The sequence below is a fragment of the Chinchilla lanigera genome, unplaced genomic scaffold (assembly GCF_000276665.1).
Source record: "Chinchilla lanigera isolate Chin_1 unplaced genomic scaffold, ChiLan1.0 scaffold00147, whole genome shotgun sequence".
NCBI lineage: Eukaryota > Metazoa > Chordata > Mammalia > Rodentia > Chinchillidae > Chinchilla > Chinchilla lanigera.
Window position 1 is genome coordinate 1,131,162 of NW_004955548.1, and position 20,575 is coordinate 1,151,736.

The following is a 20,575-nucleotide window of genomic DNA, read 5'->3' on the forward strand; positions in this document are numbered from 1 at the left end:
TTGTATGTGCTGTTCCTACTCTGGAGTGACTTTCTGTCTGATCTTTCCTTGGATGACAAGTTCTCATTATTCAAAGTTCAGTTTAAAAATACTCTCGGGGATATCTTCTGTTCATTTCCTAAGACTGCCATAAAAAATGTCCACAAATGGGTGGCTTGAAATAACAGAAAATTATTGGCACAGCTCTGAAGGCCCAAAGTCCCAAATCTGTTACAGGGTCATATTTCTTGTGAAGGTTCAGGGGAGGGAGAAAGGGTTCTTCCAGTCTCTGGTGACTCCAGGTATTTTGTGTTGCATTTCTGGTCTAATCTTTGCCTTCATCTTCCTTAGGCTTTCCTTTGTGTCTGTTGGTCTTGTCTTCTGTTCTATCTTTTGTAAGGACGCTTGTCATTGAATTTGGAGTGCATCTTATCTTGAGATATTTACCTATATAATATCTGAATATTCTCTTATTCCAAATAAGATCATATTCTGAAGTTCCACATGGACGTATCTTCGAGGGGAGCACTGTGTAATCTATGACTTTGCCTTTCAATTGTAGTCATCTAGCTAATTGTAATCACTTCCTAGTATATCACCCTGCGTTATTATCTGAAAACAACTTATTTCTTTTTTTATTTATTGCTTTTTAAACCTAGAATATAAGCTCTATGAGGGCAGAAAATTCCTCTGTCTTATCTACTGTTACATTTCCAGTGCCTCACACAGTGCTGAACACATGACATTTTCGGTACAAACTTGATGAATTGCAAGTTTGAGTCTAATCTGAGAAATATAGCAGTGTAATAAGATTCTGTCTCAAAATAATTTTCTTTAAAAAGGACTGGGGTTGTACCTCAGTATTTTGGTTCAGTCAGCCCTGAATTCAGGCCCCAGTAACGCCGCCCCGCCATGTTGATGAATGAATGAAGAAATGAAAACACAGAGACCTCGAAAGGACAGATGGAGTTGGTGACTCAAAGAAGGATGGAGACCAAGGAAACATATTTCCGGGGAGAATGGGCAAAGGCTAATAATGTGTGATGAAGGTCACAGCTAAAATATAACATTTCCTAAGGAAGGAGGCATAGGACAACCAGACCCTTAAACTCCTTGTGAACGGTGTTGAGGAGCCTCTCTCAAGTCCTCCAGAGAACCCCACTTCTCACATAGATCCTCAGTTTTTCTGTGGCTCTTTATAATTAGACTATTAGCTTTCCGTTGAAGCTAGAAGCTCAGAAAGTTCTCTTTTGCAGGCCTCTGAAGGCACTAGTCTTATTTGGCTTCCTTGTTTCTGCCCAGAGATCATTTAAAAAATTCAGTGGTTTCCTCAAATGTCTACCCCCTGGTAGCTGTCATTAGTGGAGCTGAAAATTTAGCAAAGAGGCGGAGATGAAGTGGGAGCAATGGACAGGGTCCAGGTCACACAGACACCTGTAAAAGATGTTTGCCCTTCTTAGCAAAGGCATATTGGTTGCACGGAAAGATAGGCGGATGTGTACCTGTCAGCTGGCAATTTATCTGAGATTAGTCACCTGGAAAGTTTTCGATTATAAGATTAAGGTTGATCTTGATAGTATTTTTCTCTGTTTTTATCGACCAAAAGTTATGTGAGAATCAATAGTGTATCTTAATAAACATTTATTGTGTAGTTGTTAGGAACCAGTGGCTTTTCCAAGGTGCTTTCTTAAATGAACACAAATTCACTTTGAAGTCTCACACTGTTTTTTTTTTTTTTTTTTTTTTTGGTACCGGGAATCAAACTCATGACCTCAGGCTTGCCAGGCAAGCACTTATGCTGCTGAGCTACATCCTCGGCCCCTCACACTTGATCTTTAAGAAATCATGAGAAGCCAGTGCGGTGGTGCACACTTATAAGCCCAGAAGTCTGGGAGTCTGAGGAAGGAGGGTCTCAAGTTTGAGCCCACGTTGGGCAACTTAGTGGCTGAGCAAGACCCTCTCTCAAAATTTAAAAAAAAAATGGAAAAGAAACCTGGGGATACAGCTTAGTGTGAAGTCCCTGAGTTCAATCCCAAGCATGAAAAAATAAAAAAATGAGAATTTTGCATTCTATTCCACAATTTTCTGAATTTGTTCTGATATACAAATAATATCTTCCTTTTTTCTCCCTCTTCAAATAAAATGGATGCTTCTGGGATATCTGTATGCATCTTATGGCTGCTTGCCTCTCAGATCCACTTTCTTCAATTTTAGAACTACTTTCTAGCCGGTATAAAAGCAGTCCTTTTAAACGTATGAACCACCCGCAGTCCAGGAGTGTGGTGAAACTGCATCAGGTCGTAGACCTGCAACGGGCAAAGGCAAGATTTGATCTCAGTTTGTTCAAGGATTATTTATAATCTTTGTAGGCTCCAAGGGTTTCCATAGGAAGCGCAAAAGTACCCCAGAATCCGGCTGGTATAAGTGAATAGGTAACGTATGATACTTGAAAAGATAACAGCAGGAACAGGATCATTTATAACTCAGAGCACAGTAGTAACTCATCAGTAATACTGCTGAGGAAATTGTTGTAATTGTCATCATAAACTGTTTGGGGAAGACGGCCTTACAATTTTCATAAATCACTGTAAAGTGGTGGGAAATCATGACCAGTATCTTACTGGATGAGGTATTTTATGGATTGACAAAGCAGCCCTTGGCTTCGGTCTGTTGGTTTTAAGTGACTCATATGATGAAACTCTTCCCGAAGCCTGAGGCAGTACTGTACGGACTCACTAATAAGAACTGTGATTTTCACCCGTTCCCCTCTCTGTGACAGGCCTTGCCTTAGCACTGCATACCTTTAAATTTTAGCTTTGCAGTTACACTCTACCCCATAACCCAAAGACTTTGGCCTCCCTGAAGCTTCCTTGAGGGCCTTGGGAATAGTGCCACTGCATTGCCAGTCAGCACCATTTATCCTTGGAGTAGAAATTATCTGATCGTCTTCATGCTCCAGAGTCTTGATAGCTGCTTTGTGACCCAGAAAGACACCAGGCAAAAGTAAGCAAGCACTCAACAACTCCATCTTTGCAGCTGCGAAGAGATATCATTGAGCTAAGAGGAAGGTGCACTTGTTTTGCTGCCGTTCTGTATGGGCCAAACCCAGCAGCCACCCCGGCTGTCTAGTTGAGGTGAAGGAGACACATGGGTTTTCTGTCCATTTACAGTTCTGGTTTCATTTTTGCTGAGCCTGTGTGCCCGTTCCTTGTGTGACTGGGATGCTCTGGAAGTCATTTTGATTTGACTGGCAAGAGCTTGCCCTTTCTGGATTTGAATAGATTTAAATAGAGTGGCAATTGCCATTCTTTCCTTTCGAGAGCTATATTTTTCTCTTGTGCATTGAAATAAATGCACACGACAAAGTCCTAGCTTCCGTATGTTTCAGTCACAGCAGGAAATTTATAGCAAGAGCCCAGCTGTTTGCAGCTCATGCCAGAGTATTTTGATCATAATGTAACTGAGCTCACATTTTTGAATCAGAAAATAATATTCAGAGGAACACACTTCAGAATTTTCAGGTTTTCAGGCCAAGCAACTGGTTTCCGATTTATTTTGGGGCATTTTTCCCTCATACCTTTACCTCTTCATCTTTACAGCTCTTTGCTGCTGTCCTGGAACTGGGCCTATGGCTGTGCACGTCTCTGTCTGGGTATACACTGTTCTAACTACCTTTTCGAAGGAAAAAAAATCACCATGATTTCACTCCTTAACTCTTGCCTTTACTACTGAAAATTCCTTTCTATTATTGTGTTTCATACATTCAACAATAATACATTCAAACAATAGTAGTATGTGTAACTCCCTTTTCTTGGGCATGGGGCTAGACATTGTGTAAATTAAGGGCTTTATGTGTGTTATTTCTTTTGATCCTCCTGTACATATTCAGAGGCAAGTGCTGTTACTGCCCCCATTTCACAAATGGGGAATTTGAGGTTAACAGATGAATGAACCTCTCAGGGTTACACAGTGGTGGAGTTTGGTTTTGAGTGCGGGTTGTTTGGTTCCCAAATGAGTAGTCCCCCACCCCCACTGAGCTATAGCCCCAATGTGAGCCCTTTTTAATTTTTAATTTTATATGTTTATTTCATCTAGGCTAGCCTTGAACTTACAGTCCTCCTTGCTCAGCCCGCGAGTGGCTGGGATTGCAGGCATGTGCCAACATGATTAGCCCATAGTTTTAACCTTCCTGTTGTACTGAGGTTACACCTACAACTACCTGTCAAGTGCTAGGTTCTTTGGGGAATGACAAGGGCAAAATGAACAGTTCTTGATCCCTTATGATCAGGAGTTGGAGGAAACACTAATGCAGTGATGTGATGAGCCAGCTCCTCACATGACTCCCTTTGGGGGGGAGTCTCTGGAAGGTCAAATGAAATGACACGTAACAGCACTTTGTTTAAGGTGTAGTGATATCTGTGATATTATACCAGAAATATCCCATTACACAGCCAGTTGCCTGCATGTCCAGAATGGCAGGTACAGGATAGTTAAAATCACAAACTTATAGAATCTCTTGTTGAATATAGAATTTCTTCTGCCATATCATAGCAATTTCATTTGACTGGGAAAATAATAATAGTCATAGCAAGCACCTATAACTCTTATTACATGGCAGGCCTGTTCTAAGTGCTTTGTACTTGCAGTGAATTGATAACTGGTGGTCAACTTATAACCCCCAGCTGAACTGAGTAAGCATGGTGCTGTGTGTGAGAGGCCCACCTGGGGATTGTTGCCAGCAGCGTAAGAGGCAGAACTGGAGAAGAAGAAAAAAGACTTTTGGGAACTGAAGAAGGCTGCTGGGAGTGGAGAAAGGCTGTTGGAGCGGGTGGAAGCTCTAAGGAGCTGTTGGTTTTTGGAGGAGCTCGTCATGCTGGCTTTCCTGATGAACTGGGATGTTTTCATCCTCTGAGGAGCTCAAGACCTTGTTGGCACTGAGAATAGCTTTGGTTCACTTTGGGGGAGCTCTGGTCCTCACTTTGAGCATCGCTTCCTGGCAACGGAGGGGAAGATGGTGCACTGCCGGTTTCCTGGAGAGGCTTGCTGCGTTGGCTTGCCTGATGGGAACTCGGCCATCTTGATCACTGAAGGAGCTTGGGACCTCACTGTTGCTGAGGATAGCTGTGGTACCTTTCAGGGGAGCTCTGGTTCTTGTTTAGTGCATCACTTCCTGGCTCCAGTGCAGATCCCTCAGCCTGCCAGATCCTTCATCCGGCTGGCACAGACTTCCTAGATTCCACCACTGACCTTTGGGCCTTCCCAGCGCAGATCCGTGAAACAGGCCTGCATGAGATATTGTTATGGGCTCTGGGCCTCCAGTTGGACTCGTGGGAGGCATTGTTATGGGCTCTAGGTCCTCAGCTGGACTCATGCAGGACATTGCTGTGGAGGCCCTCAGGTGGATTCTTGGTCTATAGTCTGTGGACAGATTTCCTGTACTCTCTTGTATATCGTTCTTTGGGTGACTATTATAAATAATCATATAAAGTATGTGTCCTATATTATATCGTTCCCCTTGCAAAATAAGCCCCAAGCCAACACAGTAATTATTAACTACTTTATTTGAAAGATTGTAAGTTGGTATCCAAGCTTTGTATTTGCTATTCAGTGCTCCCTCCCCCACCACTAAGTCCTGTTGATTCTACTTCCTAGATACCATTTGCAGCCCTCCTTCCATCTGCATTTGCACTGCTTGCATTGCTGTTTTGGCTCAGGTCTACATTATCTCCCACCTTCAGGACTGTAGCAGCAACCTGGCTTTGCCAGTACTACTCTCAATCGTTTTACCTCCGCAGGACAAGAGAAGGCCTCTTTTTATTGGTATTCTGGCTGTTTGGGCACTAACTGTCTCTGTTACTCTATTGCATTGGATAGAACCTTTTCTCTTTCTTTTAAAGCTTGAGATCATTTTAATCTTTAGGACTTAGTTCCCTGCTGTTACTGATCATGTAGAAGGGGTTTCATTAACTTTTAGGAAAGAAAAAGTGCAGAGTAGAACTCCCAATGTGCCATGAGTAATTTTCGTTTTGGTTATTGGACAGTGCTTCCTGGATTTCCTGATGTCCTGCACTTTCTGACATCCTCTCCGCTTAAACGAGGCTCAGACTTCGTTCAGATAGCCACCAGTGGAGCCAGAGCAGCTGCAGTTTCTCTCCACATATTAGCTCATTCCAGGTGCTTCTCAAAGGTGAGATGCGCATGGAGAAATTGGTGCCTGCCTTGGATGAGGCTCAGCCTTTTCTTCAGAAGAGCACAGTGAGTAATGCATCAGCCCCTAAACATCTGAAACACTAAACTCAATGCCACTGTCAGCTGCCTCCAGATCACCGTCATTTTCAGACAATTGCTGAGTCCAGACCTGGTTCCCAACCCATTCAAATAGAGAGGGGGAAAACCGTCTCCAGTGCCAACAGTGCAATTTTATTAAGGAGATTTATTTTTAGGTTGATTTGGAACATAAATACTATACATACCCTCCACCCTGTTAGCCTTTTTTTCTCTGGAGCTACAGTTAATGGGCTAACTTTCTGGCTTGCCACTTTATCAAGTTGATAGAACTGTTTAATGAAACCCACAGAGATTGGACAATTTAGTATAATGGTCACTTGCAACCCTTGATGTAAGTAATTTCCAGAAATACTATATGCATCAAATGTCCAACCTGCCAGTGGTTATCAATATCTATTATGCTTTTGGTTGGCTTGAACCATTAATAACCTGTCAGATTAAGCAATTAGGCTGTCTCTACTTGTCAGAGGAAATTGTTTTTTCCTAACTGATGATATTGGTTTTGTAGTTGTGCAGATAAACACTTGATCAAAATGTTTGGTACATTACGAGCTGGGGAGTGAGTCCTTTTGATAGAGAAGGAGCAAGAACTGAAATTCAAGGGGCTGAGAGGAAACTGTAGATAACCTCTAAGAAACAGCATCTCAGACATCTCAAACATTCAATTTTTTAATCTTTTTATAAAAATAGCATAATTAGCTGGGCATGATGGCACACGCCTGTAATCCCAGCACTCAGGGGCTGAGGCAGGAGGATCGTTGTGAGTTCAAGACCAGCCTGGGCTACAAAGTGAGCTCAAGGCCAGCCTGAACTACATAGCGAGACCCTGTCTAAAAAAAAAAAAAAAAAAAAAAAAAAAAAATGCCCAGTGGCATAAGTGCCTGCCTGGCAAGCGCAAGGTCCTGAGTTTGATTCCTGGTACTAAAAATAGCTTAATTATCACTGGTGCTCTCTAGTGAAGGGTCTGATTTGATGTGTTACCCAGGTGGACTGTGTGTCTCCAAGGAACCTCCGCTAAGCTTTTGATTGAACTGTGAGCTACATCAGATTCTTTGGAAAGCGTATCATGTCAAATCTGGAGGCTCTTCTATTTTGTACACTTTCAAAAGCAAAATGAAGAAGGGAAGAGAGGGGGAAGATTCAGTAACGACACATTATTAATCCTCCTATATATTATTTGTTTTGGTCTTTCCTGCAGTTTTTGGTTTTATGATTTTCCACTTGCATTTTCATGTAACATTATAAGAATATTTGTTACATTCTACTGTCATGTCTTTGCATATCTTCGTCCCCTCACCTGCTCTGTCCTTCTTTCTCTCTTTACCAGTTTACACATACCCACCAATTTAAAGACCTAGTATGAAAATCACTTTTAAGGAAACCTTCCTTATGTTCTTTTTATGCTTTTAAAGTTAAAAAATATTACTATGAAATACACACTGCCACGAATCCCCTTGAAATTATTACACATTGCTCCTAACACATTGCTCTTGCCACTTTCTGAAGGAGTTCTGGAAGTCCTTTTTCATGAATGTCTTTACAGGATACAATTAAAAAATACAGTGCTCAGTCAAGTGGTATCTAATAGAAAGGCAGGTTTGTAAAAAAAACCAAAACACGATAGCGTGTCCTCATCTACCTTATCCACTGCATCTGGCACTATGTGACTCCTGGCTCTTCCACAAAATCAAAATCACCACGAAGGTTAAATGTTTCGAATAGAGTAAGGGCCTTGAGGTATCCACAACCATGCAACTGAAGGTATGAAGGAGGCCTCCCAAACTGTTTCAAAAAGGGGCAGTAACAATGGGCTAATTGTGATCGGCATGAACAGGAATATTCTGAAGGGGATTAATGGCGATGTGTCTTTTACTGTAATAAATTTTATTTTGTTTTATTTTATTTTTGTCTTTTTGAGACAGGGTCTCACTATGTAGTTCAGGCTGGCCTTGAGCTCACTTTGTAGCCCAGGCTGGTCTTGAACTCACAACGATCCTCCTGCCCCAGCCTCCTGAGCGCTGGGATTACAGATGTGCACCACCACGCCCGGTTTACTGTAATAAATTTAAAAAAAGATTTAACATTATTTGTTGATCACACCTTTCAGGTGTTGTTTATTCTCATTTCATAGACAAGGAAACTGAGGAACACGGAGGTTCAGTGTCTTGCCGAAGGTCGCATAGACAGCAGGTGCAACCATGTTCTTTGCCTCGAATGATAGAGTATGGAAGAACTTCTTGGTATGTAAAATTCCCTCTGTTGCACAGAAAAATGTAAATAGCCCCAAAGGATGAAATTTGAACTCATAGACATTATTCCTTTGCAAAACGTGAATCCTGTGGTTTAGACAATGTTATTTTCACATAAGCATTTTAATATTTTTAAAATCTGAAATTGTCCTAGCAATGCCCATGCTCAATATTGTGTGTCTTTATCATACTGCCTCTAGATATAAACAGGTTGTACTGAAAGGGCTAGAATGTCGCTTAAACATCTACATTGAAATAATATTAAGAGAGAATAAATTTGCGTGAAAACAAAGAAAGCAAAGGCTAATAAGTGTCCCAGAATAACCATTAAAAGCTGAAAAATGTCAATAATCGGGAGAAATGAGGAGCTAAAGAAAACTGTGGCATACTGATGAAATAGAATGATCCATGGCTACTAAAAAGCACAAATGCAGGGACTATCCAGAGACATGAGATTTTTATTTTAAGCAATATTAGATGAAGAAAGAAGAATAAAGGCAATAGGCACAATTATGTGACAATATATGAGTACATATGACATTAATGGGAATATATTCAGGACTGATATCAGTAGCTAAATTTAGTGATATCAGTCCTTTTGATATAGATAAATTAAAATCATAATTAAAATAATAAATTTAGAAAACAGTTTTTTGCAGAACTGAGGATTAAACTCACGGAGCATTGAGCTACATCCCCAGCCATTTTAATGTTTTGAGACATGGTCTCACTGTATTGCCCAGGCCGGCCTCTAACTTGTGATTCTCCTGCCAAAACCGTCCATAGAAAACATTTTTTCAATCGTAATGGAGTTGCTTCCCCGATTTGGACCTAAGAAGTGGTCTCAAGGCCATTTGTAGCACTCTTAAATTTTCCCACGTGGGCTTGCAGCTTCTCTCTGTGTTCAGGAAGGGCACATTGGGCCTTCATTTGGAAAGGATTTGGTTCAGCATTTTTATCGTCATCACTTGAGAATGAAGAGACATTACTAGGAATCTTGGCGAGAAGGCTTGGAGGAAAGCTGGTACAGTAGAAATGGCACCTGGGGCAGTCGTGTGGCCTGAAATGAAGCCCACATCAAGTCATGGAAGACCCCAGCCAATGCTGGCAGCTGCACAGACTATCATCCGGGAGTATTATGTTGCTCCTACTCTAGAAGCGCTGATACAGTAAAACCTCAGCTGTAGATCAGGTAAATCCGGGTGACTGTGTGAGAATATGCAGGGAGAGGTAGAATAAGGCCTGTCCTATAGGAAGTAATGGTGACACCAAGTAAGGCAGGTAACTGAAACCCATACATTGGTGGGAATACAAGGAAAGACATTCAAGTTTTGAGGAGCATGGTGATGCTTTGAATTTATGGTAGATGTGAACAGAAGCAGGGGAGAGAAAGAGGCTTGTCCTCTCTTCTGGAGGTGTTTAGTGGTCATAGCAATTTGAATGGTATGTGCCCAAATTCTTTGATCTTCTTCCTGTGGGCTGGTCTTCTGACTTGCTTCTAATAAATAGAAGTGATGGAATGTCATTTGCAAGATTAATGAAAATATTGTGGCTTTTATCTTGGAACCTTTTCCTCAGATCATTTTTTCTGGGGCCATCCAGCTGCCATGTCATTTGATTTGTGCCTTAAAGCAGCCCCTGTGGTGAGGAGATGAAGAAGTGAGAGCTCCTCCAGAACCTCTGATAACTGAAGCCTTGACCTATGACAACAGTTTCTTGAGAGACCCTGAGCCGGTACCACCTAGCTTAGCTGTTCCCAGATGCCTGACCTTCAGTAACTGTTGTATGTATGTTGTCTGTGCTGCAAAGTGCTTGGATAATGTTTTATGCAGCAATAGGTAATTATTAATATAGTGGCGGTATGGTGCCTGATTGTATTGTGAAAATACCTGATTCTTTGGTCTAGTCCTGGGGTATAGCCAAGATGGGATGGGTTAATATATAGATATCTGAATGGTTATTCCAAGCAGCTGGGATAGAGTTGAGATGGGGCGGCCCATGACAGTCATGCATAGTAAGTGCTCAGTGAAATGTTTTGTGATGCTAACAAGAAGGGTCTAATTCTCTTCTCTCTGTGGGAGAAAGGTGAAGGAAACATCCCAGAATGTCGGTTCCATAGTATCTTGGCTACAAACCTGAAAGTGTGGTGGATAATTTGTGAAGCCAACTGAAGAACTGTGGTTGGAGCTGGAGAGCACAGAGAGAGTGCCACTGAGGCGAAACAGCAAATTTGAAGTAGGTTATTAGTAGAGAGGCACTTAAGAAAGTCAAATCTGGGGGCAAAGTTGAAATAAAGGGCCATGGGTGCTAATGAGAGGACCAGATACTAATGTAAGGGCTGAGGTGCAAAAGGTGGAATGCACTGGCCTAGATTCCTTCTTGGCCTAAATATGGGAGAAGAAAATAGCACATGTCAGGAGCAAGTGTCTTATATTTGACTGAACCTTCTATTGGGTATCCTAGATCCCCTTGAACCAGAATAGGTCAGGGAGTGGAACTTGGCCTTTTTTCTTTTAATGACTTGAAGAAGGCATCTGTTGGGTAGTTGTTTAGTACTGAGTTGATAACCCATTTATATTTCTTTTCTCACCCCCAAACATTGTTCAGTCAGTAGACTTACGAGGGGTGAGGACCTGTAAAACAAGGCTTCCATTGGTTGCATTATTTCCTGTAATGTTAAAAATATATGACAGGAAGCGAAATGTGACAAATATATGACATGAGCAATACATGTTCAAGTGTCTGCTAATTCAGTTTACTGGATGTTTCACCGTCCTTTCAGCAGAATGACAATTCACAGCTTTCACCTGCCATAAATCACGGATCTCAAGAGCTTCAGGGTTCAGTACCTAATCCATCAGGCTAGCCAGGCACTTGAAGCACTTTAATATTTGAAGAGAAATACATCCAAATATGTGCTGTCCCTAGAAGCCATTCCATTCCAGAATTATTAAATGTCTGTGCTCCCAGAGGTTTTCTATGATAGTTTAGAAGATTGGCATGAATACACTCAAGCATTTTTTTTTCCTTTATGTTCAGGCAGCAACATCCTGATGGAGATGAATTTGTGCCCTAGCAACCTCCTGTGGATATCGTTCAGATGCAAAGTCTGTCTTAGCTGAGCTGCCATTTGAGTATTAGATTCTCCTGAGAAGGGATTTGGAGCTCTGAGGTCAAAAGCCTATGTTTGAAAATAACTGTACTTTGTATTTTGTTTGACTTGGTCAGCAAGGAGGTACCGAACAAACTAGAAGAGGGGATCCAGTTCACACCGTTGCCTCATTTGGCTTTTGGTTGTATTCCTTGCTAAGCTCCTCAGGAGCATTCTCTGCTAGAGAACAACCCTGTACTCCTTCTGGCACAGTGGCACGGTGCAGTCATCTCTGAAGTGAATACTATTTTGTAAATGTCTTTAATGTTAATGTTGAATTAATTACACTGGCGAGGTAGATGTGCAGAGTCACTTTACTAGCTTTGTGGCAAAGATGGCTTAATGATCAAGAAATTAATATTCCCCATCTCTGTGGAGTGGAATTGGGATTAAATTCTGAGCTCTCCTTACATCTAAAGTGACTAATATTCGCCAGTGGAATATAAGTATAAGTGAATTGTGTCACTTTTAGAAGTAGGTGTTCATTTGATACCTTCTGTTTCTAGATCTTAGAACTGTCTTGAAGATGGAAGAGTCATAAGAAATAAGGAACCTGGGCCACGTCATTCCCATTTGAAAAGTCAGGAGCACCTAACCTGGACTGTTAGGAGAGTAAGGAGGACATTTCCGTTGTGTAAAAACAGTAAACAAATTCCTGTTGTGTTAAATCTGTTATAGAATCTCACACTACCCTAATCAACATACATGGAAATTTGAAATTGTTGAGTAAAACATGCTTTGTAGGTTTATGATCGGATAAGCTGTATCTTTGGCTAAGCTGAATTTTTGAACTGAGTGGCAGTATGTTGTATAAAATTCTATGTTGAATATTTTACTGTCACTTTTTCACCATTGTTTGTTCATTCATTTGACAAAAATGTAGTGAGGACTTACAGCGTGCCAGGTACTCTGCTAGACAGACACTGGGGCCACAGTAACGAGCAAGACATGCGTGGTCCGCGCTCTTGTAACCTTATGATTTACAGGGGAAAGATGCTGAGTTCCCAAACTCAGGTAGTGGAAGGGGGTCTGAAGAGGAGGGGATGGATTAGAACTGTGATTCCCCAAGCTTAGTTCTCGTACTGGGAGCCTTCTAGTCACCTGCAGAGACTGTGGGAAAAATTGTGATCCTATCCCTACAATATCTAAGACAAGAGGAGCGGTGTAGAGTCCATGCACTGCACTTTTAACACCCTCCTCTCAGGTGATTCCGAAGCAAATTGCTTTGGAGAATCATTACAGGATGGAGGAAAGAATGAAGCGAAAGAGAAAGAGAGGGAGGGAGGGAGGAATGGAAGGGAGGGAAGGAGGGAAAGAGTGAGAGGGAGAGAGAGAGAGAGAGAGAGAGACAGAGAGAACTTTAATGACTGCTTGAAAATTGTAGGTAACAGAGCCCAAGTATTTGCCTTTTGAAGGAAAGGATGGGACTTCTGAAATGAACTACTTGTTTGGGGACAGTGGTGTGTGCTTGAGGTAGGTAACATAAGAAAAGCAGATTTCTCTTGAGATGCAACTATTTGTAATGCATTTGACGTGCCCATGTACTACCCAGATGGAGACGAAACACAGCTGTCCCTTGGTGTCCAAGGAGGATTCATCTCAGGAACCCCTGTGAATACCCAAATCTGCAGATGCTGAAGTCTGTTATGTAAAATGACATGATATTTGCATATAACCTATGCATATTTTCTTACATAGTTTAAATCACCTCTAGATAGATTACTTATAGACCCAATACGATATAAATGCTTTGTAATAGTTATTATACCTTGTTTAAGGAATAATGACAGGAAAACCATGTGTGCGCATATTTAGTTCAGACACAGTTTTTTTCAAATATTTTCAGTCTCTAGGTGTTTGAATCCACAGATGTGGCGCTCATGCAAATGGAAGGCTGACTGCATATTTAGGTGTGTATGAGTAGAAGGAGAGAGACTGCTACAAGAAGAGGAGACCTGCAGAACTGATCTTGGCAGCTGGTTCGGTATGAAATAGGATGCTTTCATGGAGGCACATATTACAATTATATTGTATATGTCCAATCTGAAGGAGTACTGAGAGCCATTCCTTCTCACTATTTGATACACAACGTTTGGGGTACCGAGTGCAAGCACAACAGTGGCCCTTTAGACTGAGCCAAGAAAGCAGCATTCTCCCTATTCACTTTCCCGGGTCCAGTCTCCGTCCTCAGCATTGTCTGTACCACTGCACTCGCGGCATGACTGGCCCTGTGCTTTCTGGCATTTTTCCTCTTTTAAAAAATATCTGTATCTGTCCTCATAGGTTTTGATTATCTCTTCTGCGGTCTTTTCTTAGCTTATTAGACCTAGCTTCCCACCTCATTCTCAGCTTTGATTTCTCCTTGGAGTGTGGAAACTTTCGATGATGAGAGTAAGAAGGTCCCCCAACAAAGGTTCCCCTGGGGCCCTGCAAGGGAGATAGAGTTGGACAGAGCCGTTGTTGTATGTGAAAGTTGTTATTCTCACTTGTTTCACATACAAATCAAGCTTGTCAGTGACATTGAAAAGGGACTTAAGAGGCCAAGAGTGGTCACATTTCTATCCTTTCAGGTCCTCGTGCCTTTCTGTCATCTGTGAGAAAATTTTCCTGAAAAGCAAATAACTGCTACTTCATGTCACCGAACTCACAAAGCTACGGAATATTTGGATGAAAACCAATAGAGACATCTCTGAGAAGAAAGACAATTCAAGTGGTTTCCTGTCTAGATGCAAGTTCAAATTTGAAAATTTTCTGTCTGGCCTCACTTTAAGGTAAAAAATCATCTCATACCTAAGATATCAAGTCTGAAAATGATTATTAGTATAGATCTAAGTTTGTTATATCCAGTACTTTGACTATTGAGACTGTCCACTTGAAAGCATCCAGTCAGAGTTTGGGGTGCTCTCTGTTTGAAGTCAATTTTGAGATTCAGTGAGGGATTTAGATGAAGAGGGACTATTAGGTCCAGGGATAAAGAAACTAAATTTCCTTAAGCTCATTATATACTAGATATTATAATTATAGATTGTATATGTGCTACTTTTATTTAACCCTCACAATCTTGTTACTGTCAAACTATAGTTGACAAAGCTGAGGCCCAAAGAGGAAAAGAAATACGTGCAATATCACACAATTTATAAGTAGTAATCTAAGTGTTAGATTGTCTATTAGCTTCAGAGCCTGTGCACATTATATGTTAAATTTATGCCTCCGAAATTCAGTCATTTATGATTTAGCTACCACCTCTACCAACTCTACCACCTCTGCCACTTGTAATCATTTCACAGAGATATCTTGAAAATCATGGATTTAACGTGTGTGTGTGTGTGTGTGTGTGTGTGTGTGTGTGTATACAGTGCATTAATATGTGTTCTGCTTATGTCCTTCTCCTGGCTTTGGGCATCTGGAGATTAGCTTCACTCTCAAAATTCAAGGTTTGCAGGCATGCACCTCCCACTGTGTGCAGCCAACTGATTTCTGTTTGGAATCTTTCTCCTGTACAGTGCATTAACCACTATGATCTGTTGCCCTAGCCCATCTTTCTCAGGTTTGTATATATCCATTATTTGGACATAAGTAAGGAGCACAATATTATAACTCAGTACACAACTAGCCGCAGCTCAGTTAACTGTTGCAGCAGGACCAGTTGGGCAAGGGCCGAGATCTGGAAGTAGATTTAAACACTGGCTGGAACAGGTACTGGCGGTTACTACACAATAGGTATAGTTGAGAATGGGAAGCAAGTACAGTCAGCCATCCCAGGTTATGGTACAGGCAGAAAGGTGGTAGTGCGGAAAAATGTATCTCAGATGTATACCTGTAGTTCACAGCTCGCTTTTCTTATCCCCATTCTTGTATCTACTTAGTCACTTGGAGTCCCACTCCCACCTCTCACTCAATGTATTCAAACTGTGTTTGTGATACTCAGCTGTCCCAACACGCTTCCCTTCTAGTACCTCTGTAACAATGAAAGGACTGAAGGTCTATTTAGTTAGTCCATCCAGAAAGCTGGTGGTGCTAGTGGGATTATTCTTGGTCCTTTTTCCTTTCCATCTACATTAAACTGCTCCTGAAAACCTGTCAGTTGTATCTTTTTGATGACCTTTCAAAACTTTCTCCTTCTTTCCATCCTCACTGTTGTCACTCTAGACTCATATGTCAGTATTTGTCAATGTGGCCACCTAAAGAGTCCCTCTGTTACCTGCCACCCAGGTGACTACCCTCAATGTCTTCCTAACAAACAAGAGGAGGCCATTTCTTTTTGGTGAAAGGAGCAAAAGGTTTTATTAATAAGGCTCCAAGGAGATGGAGAAGTCTCATTGCCGTGCATCATATCCCTGTGTCTAGGTGTGCAAGGGCAGGGCCTTTTATAGTAAGAAATAGAGGGGAGAGGGAATATGGTGCCACAGTAGACACCTCCACACTGGTTTCATCCCTCCTGGCCCCTTTCTCATCCCTCATGTCCCTGTGGGAATGACATGAGGCCAATCTTCTGAGGCTAGCGTATGTGTAGTCTGTTCATTCATCCAGGCTGAGGAGAGGAGGGGATGGTAGTTCGCCCTGGGTGCCCTGAGGAAGTTTGGAGAATCACTTATCTCTGAAGGAAAAAATTCTCACTTTTAAGGTTACACTTTTCCCTGACAGCTACGCCTCTATATGCATTCTTATCTCCCTTCAGTACATTTTCCTTATAGAAACCAGAGTGAAACGAAATTATGTATACACCACACCATTCTCCCCTTCAGGTTAAGGCTTTGCAGTAGCTGAATTAACCTAAGATAAAGACAATGGTTCTTACCTTCTGCAAGGCCAAAGAATTTGCTTCACTCCCTGCCACATCGTTAGACTTGCTTTATAGCACTTTTCCCTACTCCAGGCTGCTGCAAGAGTTACTACCCACTTTTCTGTCGACGAAGTTGGGGGCTCTAACTTAATTAAGTTTTAAATTAAGAATTGGATGAACTAGAGCATGGGATGACTTGTAAGTGAACACGAAACCTGTCATCTTAACGTGGTTGATGAAGATAGCAGTAGGGTGCTACTGACCGATGCTGGTTGACTGTTTTATTAAATTATTTCTCATGACAGTAATGATTACCAGAAGCTAGTTAACAACACTGCTTACAATTTGACATTCAGGGTGCCCCCCCTCCAAAGCACATGCACAGTTAGCTTGTCCTTAGTTCATCCTGGTGAAGTATACAGTACATGTACAATTTTGTCTCTGTATCAGTGCATTCTGTATTTGTGTATTGAATCACCTGTGGCTCAAAAATATTTTAAAAAATTGTATCTCTACTCAACATATACAGGCTTTTATTCTTGTTATACTTTCTCAACCATGCAGTATGAAAACTGTTTAGTAGACATGAATATTATATTAGGTGTTATAAGTGATCTATAGATGATTTAAAATATATGCGTGAATGTACAGATTTATGCAAATTTTATGTAAGGAACTGGAAGATTCTTGCATTTTGATATAACTAGGATCAGGGTCTTGGAGCTACTGCTCCATAGATATGGAGGGGTAACTGACTGTATTCCTAGCTTACAGAAAAGGCAGCTAAAACCTAGGGTAGAAAGATGATTATCCCATAGGAAGGGCTCATGTTAGGCACAAAGTACTGAGAGTTGAAAATAATAAATAAGAATAGCAGCAGTAGAAGATGCCTCTTATAAAGCCCTTACTGTGTGCCAGTGCTAAGCTAATCACTTTTCATGTGTTCTCTTTTTTAAACATTGCAGTAATTCTGCGATGCAGGAAATATTTTACCTATTTTATTGATGAAGAAATGGAAGATGAAGGATGCCGCTCAGGTGGTCAGCGCTATTTTTATTACCGGATGGAGGTACTGGAGGGCTTCTTCACAGGTCTTTGGTCTCCTGAACAAAGAATTGGACAAAATAACAAAGGTATAAATATTTTTTTTTGGTCTTTTTGAGACAGGGTCTCGCTATGCAGCTCAGGCTGGCCTTGAGCTCACTTTGTAGCCCAGGCTGGTCTTGAACTTGCAACGATCCTCCTGCCTCAGCCTCCTGAGTGCTGGGATTACAAGTGTTCGCCACCACACCCGACTAGGTTTAGATATATTGAGAGAGGAAACATGTACACTCTATAGGTTAAGAGTGGACTTGTGAAGAAGGCTCACAGAGGTCCCAAGGATAAAGGGAAAGAGACTTTTACTATTTAAAATGCCTGGATTGGCCTCTACCTCATGTAGATATGGCATTGGGAAAATTGTCCTATCAAAAACTTACTTGACCTTGCTCCAGATGTAAATTGTCCTATTGAAAAACTCACTTATCCTCTAACCAGATGTAAATGAAGGAACAGGAAAAGTGTCATTTGATTGGTCATGTCCGTATGTAAATGAAGGTTTAAGAACAGTATCTTCTGATTAGTCCTATGAACAGTGCCAACTCTGAATGAAAGATTAGGAATTAGCGTTTTTCTGACTGGTCTCATGAATAGTGCTCAGAAGCCCTAAACCTGGAGTCACTTTGAGTCCCAGGTTCTCGATGTCTTCTTTTTCTTATGAAACATCTCTATGAACCAGTTAATCATGGGTTTCTATGACTTCGTACACGTTCCACCTGGCTGTTTATTGTGGTTTGCCCTAATTCCTACCTCACTTTCACATCATATCTTGAATTCATCTGGTTTTCAGTTCATTTCCAGTCTCCTACTGGTTTTGCTCTGCTTGGGCCTTAAGTGATACAAACGCAGAGGGGACATCATAGCACCACAGGTAAGTGCATCTTCTTTAATTGCTGAGGTATTTGGTCCCCAACTTCTATATGACCGCATCAGTCAGTTTTCACTACAGAAGCAGGTTTAGTATAAGATGAATTTATAGGATAGGCTTACACTGGCCTCCTGCAGCTTCAGGGGCAGAAGAGTACAAAAGGTCCAGAGCTCTGTGCAAATCCATACCAGGAAGCCAAAGGGTCTGTGCTGCAAGGCTGAAGGCTCTGAACTGGAAGCCAGGAGATGGACATCCAACGCAATGACAAAGACTGGAGCTCCTCTGAAGAAACAGAAGTGAGGCTTCTTTCTTCTTTCTCTTTTTATTCTATTTGGGTGTGTCTTGTATCTTCAGTAAGCCCGTTTAGCCACATGTAGAACTATGCTAAGCCAGGCTCCTGGTCATTTGTTACTAAGGTTGACACAACAGTTAACTCTTACAGTGATCTTGGGAGAATTAGCCTCACATATTCGTATGGTTTGAGAACTCATGATCTGGCATAGAGCCCCTTCTGGGGATGGTCTGTCCTACGCCTCTTTCTCTTTCCAGCCTCTTCCATCTTCTCACTCCTACCATCCCAAAGAGGTTAAAGGTGTGGTATCTAAGGATAGATTGCATGGGTTTGAGTCCTAATTCTGTCACTTACTAGCTACTTAGTCACTCTGAGCTTTTTTTTAATGTGTTGGTAAATGGTCATAGTAGTATACCTATCTTAGTGTAGGAATTCAATGACTATATCTATATCTATAATATATATCTATATATATATATATATATATATATATATATATATATATATATATATATATATATATATATCTTGGAACAGTGCCTGACAGCTTTTGTTTTGACATTATTGAAATGGATTTCATGAGTAGAGTTTACAATTATAGGAGAGTGGAGTGACTTCTAGAAAAAGTACCTAAAGCCCAGGCCTGGTATATTAGTTACTTCCCTATCCCTGGGACAAAACACCAGACACCCACAACTTAGAGGAGGAGAGCTTTATTTTGGCTCCTAGTTTCCAGGGAGTTCAGTCCATGGTTGTCTGGCTCCAAGGCAGAAATGGCGTGGCAGAGGAAAGTTGCTCACTCCACAGCAGCCAGGAAGCAGAGAAGGAAGGAAGGCAGGAGCTGGAAACAAGAGTACACCTTTCCACATCACACCCTCAGTGACCCACTTCTAACCAGGCCTCACTTCCTAACAGCGCACGGAGTTACTGAACTCATCAGTGGATAGGTGTATTGACCAGTGTACCACACCCATTAGTCAATCCCCTTCCAAAAGCCTGACCTCTAAGCATGAGATTCTGGGGAGGTGTTCTACACCTAAACCATAACATTCAACTCATCTCTATCCAAGCCCCACCCTCTAAGAGCACATTCAGCTACTGAACTCATCAATAGATGAATCCCCGGATGAGAATAGGGCCCCACGATCCAATCAGCTTCCAAAAGTACTACCTCTGAACACAAGACTTTTGGGGGAATATTTTAGATCTAACCTGTAACATTTGTTATCTAAGCACCTTTCTGAATAAGCCCCTGAATGAATCATATGTGTGTTTATTTATTGTGTGGTTCTACCATTCTTCTTATGATGTCCCAAGTATAATTTTTTGATAAAATATGTATAAAATCAGTAAAGAAATAATGTACACACACCAGTAGGCACTCAGCCTAATTTTTGGGTCTGCAGTAATGCAGATGAAGAAGAGGAAATAATCTGTACCTTTGGGGAGCCGACAGTCTGGCTAGAAGATGAAATTAACAGCATGAAACATTACAAAAGAATATGAGAGAACGTTAAGTGTTAAATGATGTGGCAGAGGTGGCAAGTGCTGCAAGAATTCAGACAAAGACGAGGGGGATATGGCTGGAGAGAAAAGGCTTCCTAGAGGTGATATTTGTTGGGCTTTTAAATTTCAAGGATGGGGAAGAGCAGGCTGGGCAGAAACAAGGATAAGTGAGAATTGCTTATCACATCCCTAAAGGACTCCTTAAGGATTCTTTTAAGTACACGGCGCCTTTGGGGCATGTCATATTGGTATCGTTTTACAAAGCTTAGTTTATATATCAACACTGTCAATCATACTCGACTAGGAGAGAAATATCTGGGGTCTTGCTTCATTCTACAACTAAGTAGTTGTGCCCCCTTTT